This window comes from Petaurus breviceps, unplaced genomic scaffold, assembly GCF_028583685.1.
Source record: "Petaurus breviceps papuanus isolate PSGF00001 unplaced genomic scaffold, PetGlider_PUasm1.0 187, whole genome shotgun sequence".
Classification (NCBI taxonomy): domain Eukaryota; kingdom Metazoa; phylum Chordata; class Mammalia; order Diprotodontia; family Petauridae; genus Petaurus; species Petaurus breviceps.
In genome coordinates this window covers 24,087,722-24,102,191 of record NW_027185799.1, presented here as the reverse complement: position 1 = coordinate 24,102,191, position 14,470 = coordinate 24,087,722, and positions in this window count along the sequence as shown.

Here is a 14,470-nt window from a genome sequence, read left to right as displayed (position 1 = left end):
AAATGCTATCCACATCCAGAGAAAGAACCATGGAGTTTGAATGCAGATTGAATTTTTTTCTTTTTGTTTTTCTTTCTCATGGTTTTCCCCTTTTGTTCTGATACTTCTTTCACGACATGGCTAAAATGGAAATAAGTTTAATTTGATCATACATCTATAACCTATATCAGAAGGGGGAAAATTTAGAACTCAAAATCTTACAAAGGGAATGTTATAAACTAAAAATAAATAAATTAAAAAAAATAAAATGTTGACTTTGGTCTTTACTACCTTCATGACCATGGAGAGTCAATATGGCATAGCTGGTGGAAAGCTTACCTCAAAGCCAAGAAGACAAGGGTTCAAAGTCCCTCCTCAGATACATCCTTGGCTGTGTGACCCTAGGCAAGTCACCTGACCTCTCAATGCTCAGGGCAATTCTCTAATATTAAAACTTGCAGATAAGGTCCTAACCTGCACTAGTTGAGGCAATTTCCTCCTCTGAGAGCTCCTAGTACCAGTGAAATTACACATTCAGTACCTGGCCCTATCCTTATGATCTTGAGCCCTTCATTCCCCCTCTTGGACTCTAGTTTTCTGCACCTGTACAAGGAGACAAGGGTTTACTAGATTATCTCCATGATCCCTTTCATTTCTAAATCTTATGATCCTATGAAGCCCCTGGTTCAAACCCAGATGTATCACTAAATGCTGTCATGTTTTCCTGCCAAAGAAACTTTAACAGATGCTAACTTGCCCACTAAAAGCCCATCTTTGCAAATGTGCTTCCCATAATGAGATGCCCAAGTATCACATGAATTAGGAAAACGGGTCGAACAGCCAGACTGTGATTCGTCAGGCAAGTGCTTTTTTGAGATTGTATCAGACACTTGCTGTTCCGGTCCCCCCTCCCCCCATCCCGCTTTCCCCCTCCGCCCCCTACTAATTCTCGCTCCAGTTTCTCTTCAGGCCCCCCCCCCCTCCAAAGTGTTCAGGGGTCGGCGGCTGAGTCGAGAATCTACCAGCCTGCCTGCCACTTCCTCCCTCGGGCATCCCACCCTTTGGGGCTTTGCTGCTGCTGTTTCCAGACCGGTGCGTGAGGGCAGGATTGGGTGTCAGTCTCTACCGGGAACACAGACTGAAAATGGAAAATAAGATGCATTGTGACATTTTCGTGAAGAGACCTTTTTCTGGCGGTGGGAAAATAGAAACCACAGCAAGCAAAATGTGTTCTCATTGTCACGGAGCCAGAAGAAAGCCACACAGCCAAAATGTCAGTATACAGCTTGTTTTCTCCAGCTTCTCAGAGCCGCTTGATTATTCTTCCTTTTCATTCCTCAAGATGAGGAGTCAAAGCCTCCCAGCTCTGCCTTTCTCCACAGAACTCCCTCCTCTCTGCCCTCAAAGGGAAAACACTCGCAGCTTTTTTTTAACTTCAAAATTATACAAATGTATTTTAGAAGGGTAGGCTCTTATCTTCCTTATTTTTCAGATCTAAAAATTGAGCAAAGGTATCCAGTGACAGATATTAAGAAGGGGTGAGATTACATCACAGGAATGTCTAGCTCTCAGGCTCTGGCACCTACCCCTTCCTTTTCTTAGTTACTTTTACATTTATTACTTTTCTCAGGCTTGTTTCTCTCTCTCTCTCTCTCTCTCTCTCTCTCTCTCTCTCTCTCTCTCTCTCTCTCTCTCTCTCTCTCTTTTCCTCCTTCTCTCTCTCCTCTTTGTCTCTCTCTTTTTTCTGTCTTTTTTTTGTTTCTCTCTCTCTCCTCTCTCTCTCTCTCTCTCTCTCTCTCTCTCTCTCTCTCTCTCTCTCTCTCTTTTCCTCCTTCTTTCTCTCCTCTTTGTCTCTCTCTTTTTCTGTCTTTTTTTTGTTTCTCTCTCTCTCCTCTCTTCCCTCTCCTCCTTCATTCTCTCACTCCTCTCTCTGTCTCTCCCTTTCTCTGTCTTTTTTTTTGTTTCTCTCTGTCTCTGTCACTCTCTGTCCCTCTTTCTTTGTCTCTCTCTGTTTCTGTTTCTTTCTGTCTTTTTCCTTTCCCCTCATCATGCAGATAGAGGGAGGGCCATAATTGCACTATGGAACAGACTATTACAGCTAGAAATGCCCCACCCCCTCAAACTGCCATTTATATAGAACATGTTATGTTTGATTCCTTAGATTGTCATCTTGTGACCTGTATCTCTGAATGCTTACTCATTATACACTCCTTTTATTTCAATGTTGCCCATCTCTTAAGTTCTTTCCAACTTGGTACCTTTTTCTTTCTCTCTCTGCTCTCTCTCCATTGACAAACTCTTTCATCCCCTAGGCTCCAACTACTACTGCCTGTTTGCAGATGACTCCTATATCCACTTCTAGCCCTGACCTTTCTTTAAAGTTCTTGATCTGCCTATTGGACATAAATGAATGAATGAATGATTTATTAATAATTTACTCTATGCTCCCCATGCTAAGTGCATACTAATAGAAAAGGAAAACATTTGCTGCTCTCAAGGGAATGTATCATACTCTAAGTGGGGAAGATATTTCATATAGGAAGGTATTGGGCAAGATAGATGACAAGGCCTAGGAGTCGTTAGAGAATGTCTCCATGCACCTTTCCACTTGGATGCCACATTAGTTCGTCAAACTAGTCATTTTCAAAACTAAGCTGGTTAGTTTGTATCCTAAATCTGTTGAAGTACTTGGGAGCATTCCCTAGTAACATCTATCCAGATTAAAATTATTCTGTTGTCCCTTCTGCCAAAAAACCCACCAACAAAAACTTATGTTCACAAATATATTCAGATTTTTTATCTTTTTATTGTTATATTTTGTTATTTAATGTATTTTTTATCTGTTCTAGTCAGAGCACAGTTCAGCTAATGAAAGGGTATACTAAGAAAAGTAGCAATAAAATATTTCCCTATAAACATGAAGTAAACTCTTTCCCAAAAACGTTGTCTCAGAAAGAATAGTGGACAAAATAGGAAGCATGGGTGGATAGTCACATATAGTATACATACATGGCCAAGGCATGTACAGGGGTGCCACACATGTTACCAGGGGTTCAATGATGCACTGGCAATTTGTATTTTCAGTGCTGTAGGGTTGCTGATGTCTTTCAGTGATATGGTTGTGCTGGTCCTACCAGGCCTGCTTCTACCTGGTCTTGTTATAATGATAATGATATTGCTGCTGCTGTTACTGCATCTCTTACCACTAGCTAGCTAGCTAGCATTTATTTAGCACTCTGAAGTTTGTTAAGTGTTTTACAAATATTTTCTCCTCTTCTCTTCACAAGGACCCTAGGAAGGTAGGTGTTAATATTATCCCCATTTTACAGATGAGGAAATAGAGGAAGGAAGTATTTTAAGTGACTTGCTCAGGGTCACACAGCTAGTAAGTGTCTGAGGTCAGATTTGACCTCATCTTCCTGACTCCAGGTCCGGTATTCTATCTACTGTGTTACCTTGATATTATTTTCTTTTTGGGTGCTCTGCTGTCTACAGCTTCTGCCTTGTCCCTGAATTATGAAATGCAGCTAATTATAATTCACAATATTACATGACAAATGCATTAGAGAAGTGTAAAATGCTACATGAGTTTGATGGGGAGGGGAAGGATCAGGTCAGGCTTTGTGGAGGAAGTGGTGCTTGATTTGGGTTTTAAATTATGGGTAATATTTAAACAGGCCAAGAGGGAGAGAGAGTCAAAGCAAAAGATAGCTGAAACTCGCTGAGCATCATTTTTTCTTGTCTCTAGAAAGGGATAAAATATTTATACTTTCCCTTACAGGGTTGTGAGGAAAACACTTTGTAAACCTTAAAACTCTAGTGAAATGGGAGTTATTATTATTATCTGTAAGGGGGGATGCAGAGTTCTGGATCTACAATTTTATCAGTATATATAAACTCTACTCAGCAATACCCATCAGCAACTTGTCTATAACTTCTAGTATGAAAGATCTGTTTGAGGATACCAGAAAATTGTTTGTCCTAGTCACATCACTAGTATGTGTTACAGGGTAGGACTTGAATTCAGATCTTACTGATTCTAAAATTCCTTTATCTTCTTGTTGTGCAATCATGTTTGAGTCTTCATCACCCCATTTGGCGTTTTCTTGGCAAAGATGCTGTGGTTTGCCATTTCTTTCTCCAGTTCATTTTACAGATGAGGAAACTGAGGCAAACAGGATTAAGTGACTTGCCTGCGGTCACACAGCTAATAAATGTCTGAAGTGGAATTCAAACTCAATTCTTCCTAACTCTAGGTCCTGTGTTCTTTTTAATGAATCTCATCTCTCTACTATATTACTATGTCATGTTTGCCTTTTGTAAGCTTTTACTACAAATTTGTTCAATGCTTCTTGATGCAATATGATCTTTTGACTAATCTAAAACTTGTATTTTGTGGTGAAGAGACTTCCTCATCTGAACTGATTGCATTCATGACCTATCTTCTCCAAAGTCAGGGCTTCCTCCTCCGGCTTGAAGGGCACTGAACATTGGTGTAGACTGGTGGATCAAAGTTAGTGACTCCAGAGTCAAAAGATCACTGAATTCAACTCTATCATTGTCTCTAACTCACCTCTATGCTGTCACTAAATCCCTCTGCTACTGTAAGTTCTATGAAGGAAATGAAAGAAAAGACTGATTTGCTTGGCCCAGAATACATTGAGAGATTTTAAAAAGTACTTGGAAAAGACCCTTCAGTCCAGAAATTCCACAGCTATCCACATACCCCAAGGAATTCCATGACAAAAAGAAAGGCTGCATGGACACCAAAATGCTTATGGCATCACTTTTTTTTTAAATAGCAAAACCTGGAAATAAAATAGATTCCCATCAACTGGGAATGGCTTAAACAGATTGTGATACATCAATATTGTGAACTATTACTGTCCTGTAAGAAATAATAATTATGATGAAAACAGAACATCATGGGAAGATTTTCATGAACAGATGTGAAATTATGTAAGTAGAACCCAGAAAACATTGTTATGGAAATGTTTGTTTTATTCCATAAATTTAAAGAAAAAATATGGCCATCATTAGTAGATCAATCAGCAAGTATTTATTTATTAAGTGCCTACTATGTTCCAGGTATTATGCTAGGTGCTGAGAATACAGCATAGAGAATGAAACAATACCTAATCAAATTACAAAAATGCAAACAAAAATGACAAGGAGAGTGATAGAATTAGAACCTGAATCCTGAGAAAATATGATGATCTTTGATGATTAGCTCCCAAGAAGAGATAAGGGAAAGTACTTTGTCCTGCTTCTTTGCAGAGGTAGAAGAGTATGGCCACGTAACTATATATAATTTTTTATTTTTTTTTGATATGTTGGATAATTTTGCTAAACACTTCTTTTTATGATTATTATTTTTTTATAAGGGATATGGGGGGTGCGATGAGGGGATTGAAGGAGAAAAATGGGAATTTTCGGTGATATAAAAGAACCTGATAAAAATTTATTTTCTTGAAAGTGCTTGGGAAGGAAGCCAAGAATGGCAAACAGATACATAAAGTGGGTATTATTAGGGTGGTGGTAGGGTCTTTGCTTTTCAGAAAAGGTGTCTAGGAGAGTTCTAGCTATTCTTTGCTGCAGGAAGGGATGGGGCAGCAACATCTTTTATTTCTTCAATTATCATCTTGTGGCTTCTCTTCTAATATTTAATATCAACTGTTTTTCTTAAAATTCTGTCCAGTGTGAGAGCAGTTGAAGCTGTGTGAAAAGTTCTAGTAGAAGATATTTGGAGTATATCCCGCCTTATTTTCCTCCCTCCCAACCCCCACAGCTCTTTCAGATCTTCCTGCTTCCCATAACTTCCTTGCTTTTCATTAACTTAAAGAGTCTGTTGTCATTTCCTTGTGTGATAGGTTGGGAATTCTATATCCAGTGCATGGATAGTGACAGATTTAGAACCTGAGGATTTACAGGAACAGTTACTTTACTAAGATTGTAGTAAGAGTACCAGACCGGGAGTCAGGAAGAACTGAGTTCAAATTCAGCCTCAGACACTTAACGATTACTAGCTGTGTGACCTTGGGCAAGTCACAATGCCAACTGCCCTGCCCTCCCCTCTCCAAAAAGCAAAAAAAAAAAAAAGATTGTAGAAGTGATGTCCACGTAAAAGTGTCCCACAAAGGGGTCTGAGAAACCTCTTGCTTAATCCATGAAATGATCCTTAAATACGCTTTGCCCAAAGGGTCCAGCTGGTTTTCAAGCATCCCACTTGGGGAATAAAGTTGCCTCACACTGCCTTAGGTCTTTACAGCTTGGAGCATGGATATTAACTCAAGCTACCTTGTCTGCATGATAATATCCTGGCCTGTAATACCTCTGCTTGGACCTTCCCTGTTATTAATGTACAACTGTATATAACCCATTCCTTAAGAGCCAGGTTAATGAATTACCTTATCTATTTTATATACCACATATACATACTCATATTCACATTTATTTTATGCATATTTGTGTACATACATATACATATGTGTTATTTGTGTGTTGGCCAGTCAACTAGCCTTTATTAATTGCCCATTATTCTTCTAAGCACTGTGCTAGGCACTAGGGATTCAAACAACAGCAAAGACCAGTTCCAGTTCACAAGTTCCAGTTCTCAAGCAGGTCACAGTGTAAGGGGTGAGGGGAGGAGGCAACAGCATGTAAACAACTCTAGACAAACAATCTGTATGCAGGACAACTTGGGGGTGGCCTCCAAGGAGAGGCACTAAAGTTAAGTAGGACTAGGACTTGGGCTGCGGCTCAAAAGAAACTAGGGAAGGTGAGAGGCTGAGATATAAGGAAACTGAGGCCCAGAAGGGTCTAAGAGCTGCCTCAAGTCACACCTGTCATAATCTGGATTAAAGCTCAGGTCCTCTGAGTTCAAACCAAGGTCTCCTTCCTCTCTATCACCTTGTCTGCCGTCACAAAATAGGCAATGTCTGCATTCTCAACAATACCATCTGAAGCCTTCCCTATTCTCTTAGACAGAGGCCTGTGTCAGAGGTGGCGGGGCCTTAACATAGAGTGCAGGGGTGGGCGAATGGGGGTGGAAATGGCATTTGATAAATAACTGTGATTTGAATGAAGATATTACACTAAGAAAGGCAGTATCTTGTTCTAAGTCTCTAGGGAAAGATGGAGGTTTTGAACAGCTTTGCTAGCTCTGTTTTTGAAACTTGTTCAGTACCTTCAGACAAGGTACTTGACTCTTGGCCCCACTCTCAGGTCCTCATCTCTGGGAACTAATCATTCACTGATTTAAGGAAGAAAGAAAAGAAAAGCCCTTCTGCCTTGGACATAGTCCATAGAAAGGTGAAACCTTCCTGATCTCACCTCTGCTACTAAATACTTTCCATAGATGTTTAAGAACAGCTCGTACCAGCGACCTTGGTTAGGAAAGCCTGGCCCTGGTCACTGGGGGAAGGACACAGACACCTGGCAGACAGATTTAGAGAACACCTTGAAGCAGCTGCATATTGTGATTGTTCCAAGCCCATTATTCATTTTGCATAATTGTTGACCTTTCTGTCTGCACTCCCCATTGAGGATTTCAAGCTATTTTCCCCTGCACAGATGGATATCTGAAATGCAAGCTGCAACAGTGTAGAGTTCTGTCAGCACTGCCATTAGAGCCCCTTATTTCATTTGGTGGAGAGGGAGGTATAGTGTTTCCAAGAACTACAGAGAGCACTAAGGAGCCGTCTGCAATTGTTACCTAAGGAAGTACATGGTTAAGATGCCAGATGTGAGTATCTATCAGGATCCTCACTCTGTGTCTTTCTTCCTCTGTCTGTTTCCCCCTTCTGTCTCTTTGTTTTTGTCTTTCTTTTTAAAAAGATTTTTAAATTTTCTTTTTTATGCTTTTTTTTTGTTTCTGTCTTGTTACTCCATCTGTGTCTGTCTGTCTCTCTCTTTCTTGTCTCTCTGTCTCTTAATTTGTCTCTGTCTCTCTCATTTGCATACCCACTTACCACTCACATATACTCAATAGAAAGATATGATGACTGGGAGAAAGGAAAGTTTCTTCTACCAAACTCAATTTGAGATCAGAATTCCTTTTTTTTTTTAAATCTAAAAGATAAAACAAAGTGCAAAGTCAAGATTGGAGTTCCATAAGGGGAAGGGTACAGAAGGAGCCTGCATTTCTCAAGTCAGAGAACTGGCTATTTTTTGACCTGTGATGCTATTTGTAAATATTGTTATTTTATTACCATAGACTACCATTACCATTTCCTTTAAAAAATATGTATTATCTTTATCATAGTTAGACATTTGTAAATGAATACTTTTGAAAGGGTGAAGAGTGTATGCCTTTCCCCCCCCTGAAGTATCTACTCTGGACCAGGTACTGTGTTAAGTGTTTGAAATACAGAGAAATATAAAAGAAAGTCCTTGATCTCAAGGAGCTTATAGTCCAATGGAGGAGATAAGAGGCAAACAACTATGTTCAAATAAACAATATAAAGAATAAATTGAAAATAATAAACAGAGGGAAGAACCTATTAAGAGAATTCAGGAAATGTTCTTGGTAGAAGATGGAATTTTAATTGGAATTTCAAGGAAACCAGGAGGTAGAGATGAGAGGGGAAAGCATTTCACAAATGAGGACAGCCTTTAAAAATGCCTTAAGTTAGGAGATGAAGGGAAGGTCTTATATCACAAATAAGGAGTCCAATGTCATGAAACTGTAGAACTTGAAGTGTGGAGTAGCGAGGAGGGGGATTCCAGGCAACTCGGTGGTGCTTTAGTGCATAGAGTGCCAGTCCTGGAGTCAGACTCATCTTCCCGAGTTCGAATCTGTGTGATCCCAGGTAATCACTTAACCCTGTTTGCCTTGGTTCCTCATCTGTAAAATGAGCTGAAGGAGGCAATGTCAATCTATTTTAGTATCTTTGCCAAGAAAACTCCAAAAAGAGTAACAAAGAATTGGATATGACTGAAATGACTAAACAACTACAACAAAACTCCTTGAATGCAGCAAATGAGTTCTTTGCCAGCACATTCCACAGTGGCAAGTATATAGTAGGTACTTAATGATGCTTGTGGAAAGAATGAATGACTCCAAGGTACCTCCCATATATCTGAACCCTCATGCAAGTAGTGACCTGAATGTATGGAAATCAAAGTCAATTAGTGGTTAGAATACTTCCAAATCTTGATTTCAAAAGACATGGGTTCAAGTCTCAGTTGTGACATTTTCTTGCTATGTGACCCTGGGCAGTTTGCTTTGGTACTTTGAGTCTCAGTTTCCTTATCTGCAAAATGAGGTTGAAAATAATCTTTGTATTATGTACTTCATAGGGTTGTTGTGAGGAAAGAGCTTTATTCACCTTAATGCGCTGTAAAAATATGAGGTTTTCCTTATATGAATTACATAGGACTTTGTACTCTTTCTTGAGCAGAGATGTCTATTTGGGAAAGAAGATGAATCATAGAATGTTATAGCTGGGAGAGATCTTGGGACTGTCTAGTCTAGCCTACTCATTGTACAGATGAAGAAACTGAGACCTAGAGAGATTTTCCCACAGTCACTCAATGAGTAAGTAAGAGGGCCAGGTCTAGAATTCAAGTCCACTTCTCTTTCCAAGGTACCAATCTACCCTTTCTCAGTTCAGCTCAGTTTAGGAGTGAGGTAAGGCACGAAATAAATCCTTAAGAGGCAGAATGCTTCCACATTTTTTGAGTGCAGGACATAAAGTCAGGAAGAGCTGGGTCCAAACTCTGTCTTTAACATTTAGTATCTATGTGACTTCTCGACGTCTCAGGTTCTCCTAAAATGTAGGTGTTGGCTATGATGATCTCTCAGGTCTCTCCCAACTGTAAATCTGTGATTCTATTGGAAGAGGCATATCTTATTCCCCAGCCCCAATTAATGCACCTAACAAGATATTCTGAGCCTAGGTACCTTTATTAGTTGATAACATTTTTGAATATCAGAATCTGTCAAAAAACCACAGGTATAAAAACTAGATCAGTGGTGGGGAACCTGAGACCGTAAGGACACGTGTGGCCTTCTAAATCTTTAAGTGTGGTCTTACAAAACAAATTCGTTCTGTAAAATTTGGATTCAGTCAGAAGACCCCACTTAAGGATTTAGAAGGCCACATGTGCCTTAAGGTGGCAGGTTCCCCACCCTTGAACTAGATTGAACAAATTCTTAATCAGTTTCGGAAGAGGGAAGTAATTCTAGTCATTGGATGAAATCAGATGAAGATACACAGGAAATATATTGAGAAAACTTTAAAGAATTAGATGTATCTTATGCAAGATCACAGGAGAAGGGAAGATGGCCTGGTGAATAATCTTGTAAAATTAAAAAGGCTGGAAATTTTCCACTTCACCATCACAGACTGCAACAGTGTCCCAGGAGCAGCCAAAATCCAAGGGCAATCTAGACCTATAGAAGAAAGGTAACTTCAGGTTGGGGACAGCTGGATGGTACAGCGGATAGAGTGCCAGGCCAGGACTCAGAAAAACTCATCTTCCTGAGTTCAAATCTGGCCTCAGACGCTTAATAGCTATGTGACCCTAGGTAAATCACTTAACCCTATTTGCCTTAGTTTTCTCATCTGTAAAATGAGCTAGAGAAGGAAATGGCAAACCATTGTAGAAAACACCAAGAAAATCCTAAATGGATTCATGAAGAGTTGGACACAGTAGGAAAAACAACAACAGCTTCAGGTCATTACAACTGCAATGTCCTCAGAGACCAGCAGAGATCTACACCGAAGGGGAGCTAATGTAGTCTCCATGAAGAGAGGGAGGGAAGAAAGGAAACAAGTGTATAATAAGTATTTACATGTACTAAGTGCTTTACAAATCGCTCATTTGATGCTCACAAAAACCGGACCAGGTAGGTGTTGTTATTCCTGTTTTACAGAGGAAGAAACTAAGGCAGACCGAAGTTAAATTACTTGTCATATAACTGAGGATGAATTTGAACTCAGGTCTTCCTGACCCCAGACCCAGAGCTCTATTCATTGTGCCAACAAGCTGCTTTAGGGATAGAGAGGAGAGGAGGAGTTCCAGTAATCCAGAGCTGTAACTTCATCCCTTGGTCTTATGACCTTACTAACAACCCATTCCCTTCCTGCCCTCCCCCAACCTTAGGTGTGCAAAGGAAGATCATGCCCTTGGTTTGGGAAGAGTGTTTTTGTACTAACTATTTTTATTATACCTGCTTATCAAATACCCCTTTCTAAAAGGTAATTAATTCTGGTTGGCTGATTGCTAATCAATGGAGAGCATACCAGATGGGAGCTTGTTAAGTGGCAGTAATAAAAACTGCAGGCCTTTAGGTTTACCCCTAGAATTCTGAGGGCCAAAGTAATCATTGCCCTCTGGGTAATCAACCTGCCAATGACAGTGAGAATTGGGGAAAGGCTCAGAGGGGATAATATCTAATGATCTTATGAACACAAATGGGCTTCTCATTTTTCTTCACACTACTCTGAGGCTGAGGTTCTCCTTTCCTCCTCGGGGTCCTATGTGCTTGGGGGTCCTTGCCCACCTCCCTTCCTTTCCCTGCTTTCCAAGTATTTCAGCTTTAGTTGACTAAGCACAGGGCGTTGAGCTTGGTGGATTGCTTCTCCTTAGGTGAATCCAGGTGGGGAAATACAGCCTGGCTCTGCCTCTGACTTTAGAGACCTAGGTATAAATCTTTTCAGAGGCCAGTTAAAAATAATTTCAATAGAATGCTGCTCCAGCAGCCTGATTCATGTTTGCAAGGAAGGGATTTGATTCCATTAAACTCCAGACTTGACTCCCTCTCAGAGAGGTCAGGGGAAATGTTACTTGTAGCTTTCTCCCCCCACTTCCCTAATTCCACCACTGGTTTGATTTATAGCAGCTGTGCCTTTATGAACCTCCAAAGGGCCATATTGCGGGACTCCCATTTCCTCTGAAATTAAGGGACGTAGATGAAGGGTTGGATGGGTGTTTATGAGTGAAAAATGGAAAGCTCAATCCATCATCATGTTGCTATGACTAGGTCTTATGGGCCAAGAGAGACTTCTCTTTTTAAAAAGTCTATGTTAGCTTTGTATGTGGATGTGTTTTCTTTACATTTTTGAGTCTCATTGTTTTTTTCCCTATCAAATCCTAAGACTTGGTTTTTTTAAATGTCTAGATATTTAATTCCAGCTCCAATTATCCCAGATAATTGTCCAACAAGAAAATGGACTGGATTACAAATTGTAGAAAAAGAAATGCTGGGGGCAAGATGGGACATGAGATTAGAATACTCAGTGTTTATAGCAAGGACTTGTGGTCAGGCTGAACTAGATGTTTTCTGAGGCCTTTTCCAACTCAAATTCTAGGACTGCTTGGGACTCATTCTCCTGAGTATAGCATTAATGGTTTTTATATCATATGTCAGAGATTCCCAAACTTTCTTGATTCATGCATTCTGTTGTCTCAGCAATTTTTTCATTGTGCCTCTAGGTTAGAAGAAATACCTAACAACTCCATTTATCAAATAGTTAAGTCAAAACGTAAAGTATCCCATGGTGCCCCCATAAATTCACTGTGATAGGGAGCCACAAAGCATAGCGTGGGAATCATGGCCACATGCTCTTTATTTTAAATCTTTTTGTATCTACCATAGTACTTTCAATTCATTTCAGCTCAAAAAAGATTTTTTTAAATGTATGGCACTATTCTAGGCACTGGGGATAGGAGGATGAAAACTTATTGTCATCAGTCTGCGATGTAGCACATGCCACCGTATTGTTGCCTTATTATTTCCACAGAATTGTAATCTCTTTGGTTGTTGCAACTCCTTCCATAGGACATAGACAGAGAATTGGAAGGAATCTCAGAGATTATCTGTGATATAGGTGAGGAAACCTTAGACTTGGGTTAAGTAAGTTGTCCATGGGACGCAGGTAGTAAGTGGCAAAACCTGGATTTGAACCTAGGTTGTCAGACTCCAAACCTACCATTCTTTCTACTCTACCATGCTACGTGTTAGTGTTTAAAAGGTAATTTATTTGCTTCTCATCCTAGGTGACACTTGACCATATCCTCTCAAAGACTGTTCACGCAACATGCCAGCAGCCTTTCCAAATAGAAATCCAACAAAAATTAAAGGACTTCAGAATCAGATTAGAGTGGAAGCAGTACCGAGTTCTGGAAGAACTGACTCTCCTTATTTCAATTCCTGAAGGACCTAGGATTTCATCCATTTGAGGGTTCCTCTAATAATATGGATCCCATTCCCTTTCCATCTTGACAGGTTGCTAAAAAAGTTTTAATTTTTGTTGCTAAAAAAAATTCTCATCACTTAGTAGCCAACCCTCTACTTGTACGCCTTTCCTCACTTAATAATACAACAGATTCACAGCCTATGTAAAGCCTATATTAAATCTTTCTGACATATCAGGGCCTAGGGCCTTTGGCTACCCATGTGGACACATAGGCGCTTAATAAATGCATGTTGATTAATTTTTTGAAAAACATGGTTAGTCGGCAGTTTTATAACAGCTCAAATTTGTAAAGTAAAGATAAGGAGTATGTCTATTTAATGAAATGTTTTATCTCCAGCTATCTAGTACAAAGCTGGGGCCACTGTAAGTACTCAGTGATTATCTGTAGGACAGCTACGGTACAGTTATTGCCCTTCTCTCAGTTATTGTCCTCATTATTGGAATGAAGACCAAGTCCACGTTAGACAATAACTTATTAGATTGATGCTGTGAAAGGAATTAGTTAAATGGCTTGCCCAAGGTCAGGTACTGAATCATCAATGGTGCACTTAACTAGAAGGCTCAGTGAGGAAGGAAGACATTCATGCATTGGCCATTAACTTTTAGTGGAAAGTTTATGTGTTGTTTCTGAGATATGATGCTATGTTAAATCATGGAGTCAGAGGATTTAGAGTTGAAAGGGACCTTGGGGATTAATTAGTACAATCTATTCCATTTTATAGATGAGGAAACTGAGGACTAGAAAGACAAAGTGACTTGTTCAGCCTCAGACAGATAATAAATAGCAGATATGGGATTTGAATCCAAACCCTCTGATTTCCTATAGAGTGCTTCCCCCTCCCAATGACATTGATCTCTTACTAACATTTTCATGACCAGCTTTGTACTATTTCCCTGAGGTTCTGAGTTAGATAACAGTTACCTGTCACTGTTATATCTGTATCTTTTAGTCTGATTTTGTTATTAGAGGTTCACATTTAAAGCATGATGTCCTAAGACTGTGGTTTATAAATTTAAAGAGTCTTAGAGCTTGGAAGGCTCTGAAGGGGCCCTGCAGAAGGCCATTGTTATTTTGGGCTGTAGCAGCAAGCACCCCAAGCATCCTCAGGGTTGCTGCTCACACAGGTTCTTGGATCTGCTTTGTTAAAGGAAAGCAACTCAAAATGGGTTAACAAGCTTACTTTAATCAGTCAGACCATATATCAGTTACCTTGTTCAGGAGAAAAGGTCAGCACCCCAAACTTCAAAGTATACAGGCAGAATTATCAAGACAGAAACAGATCAAG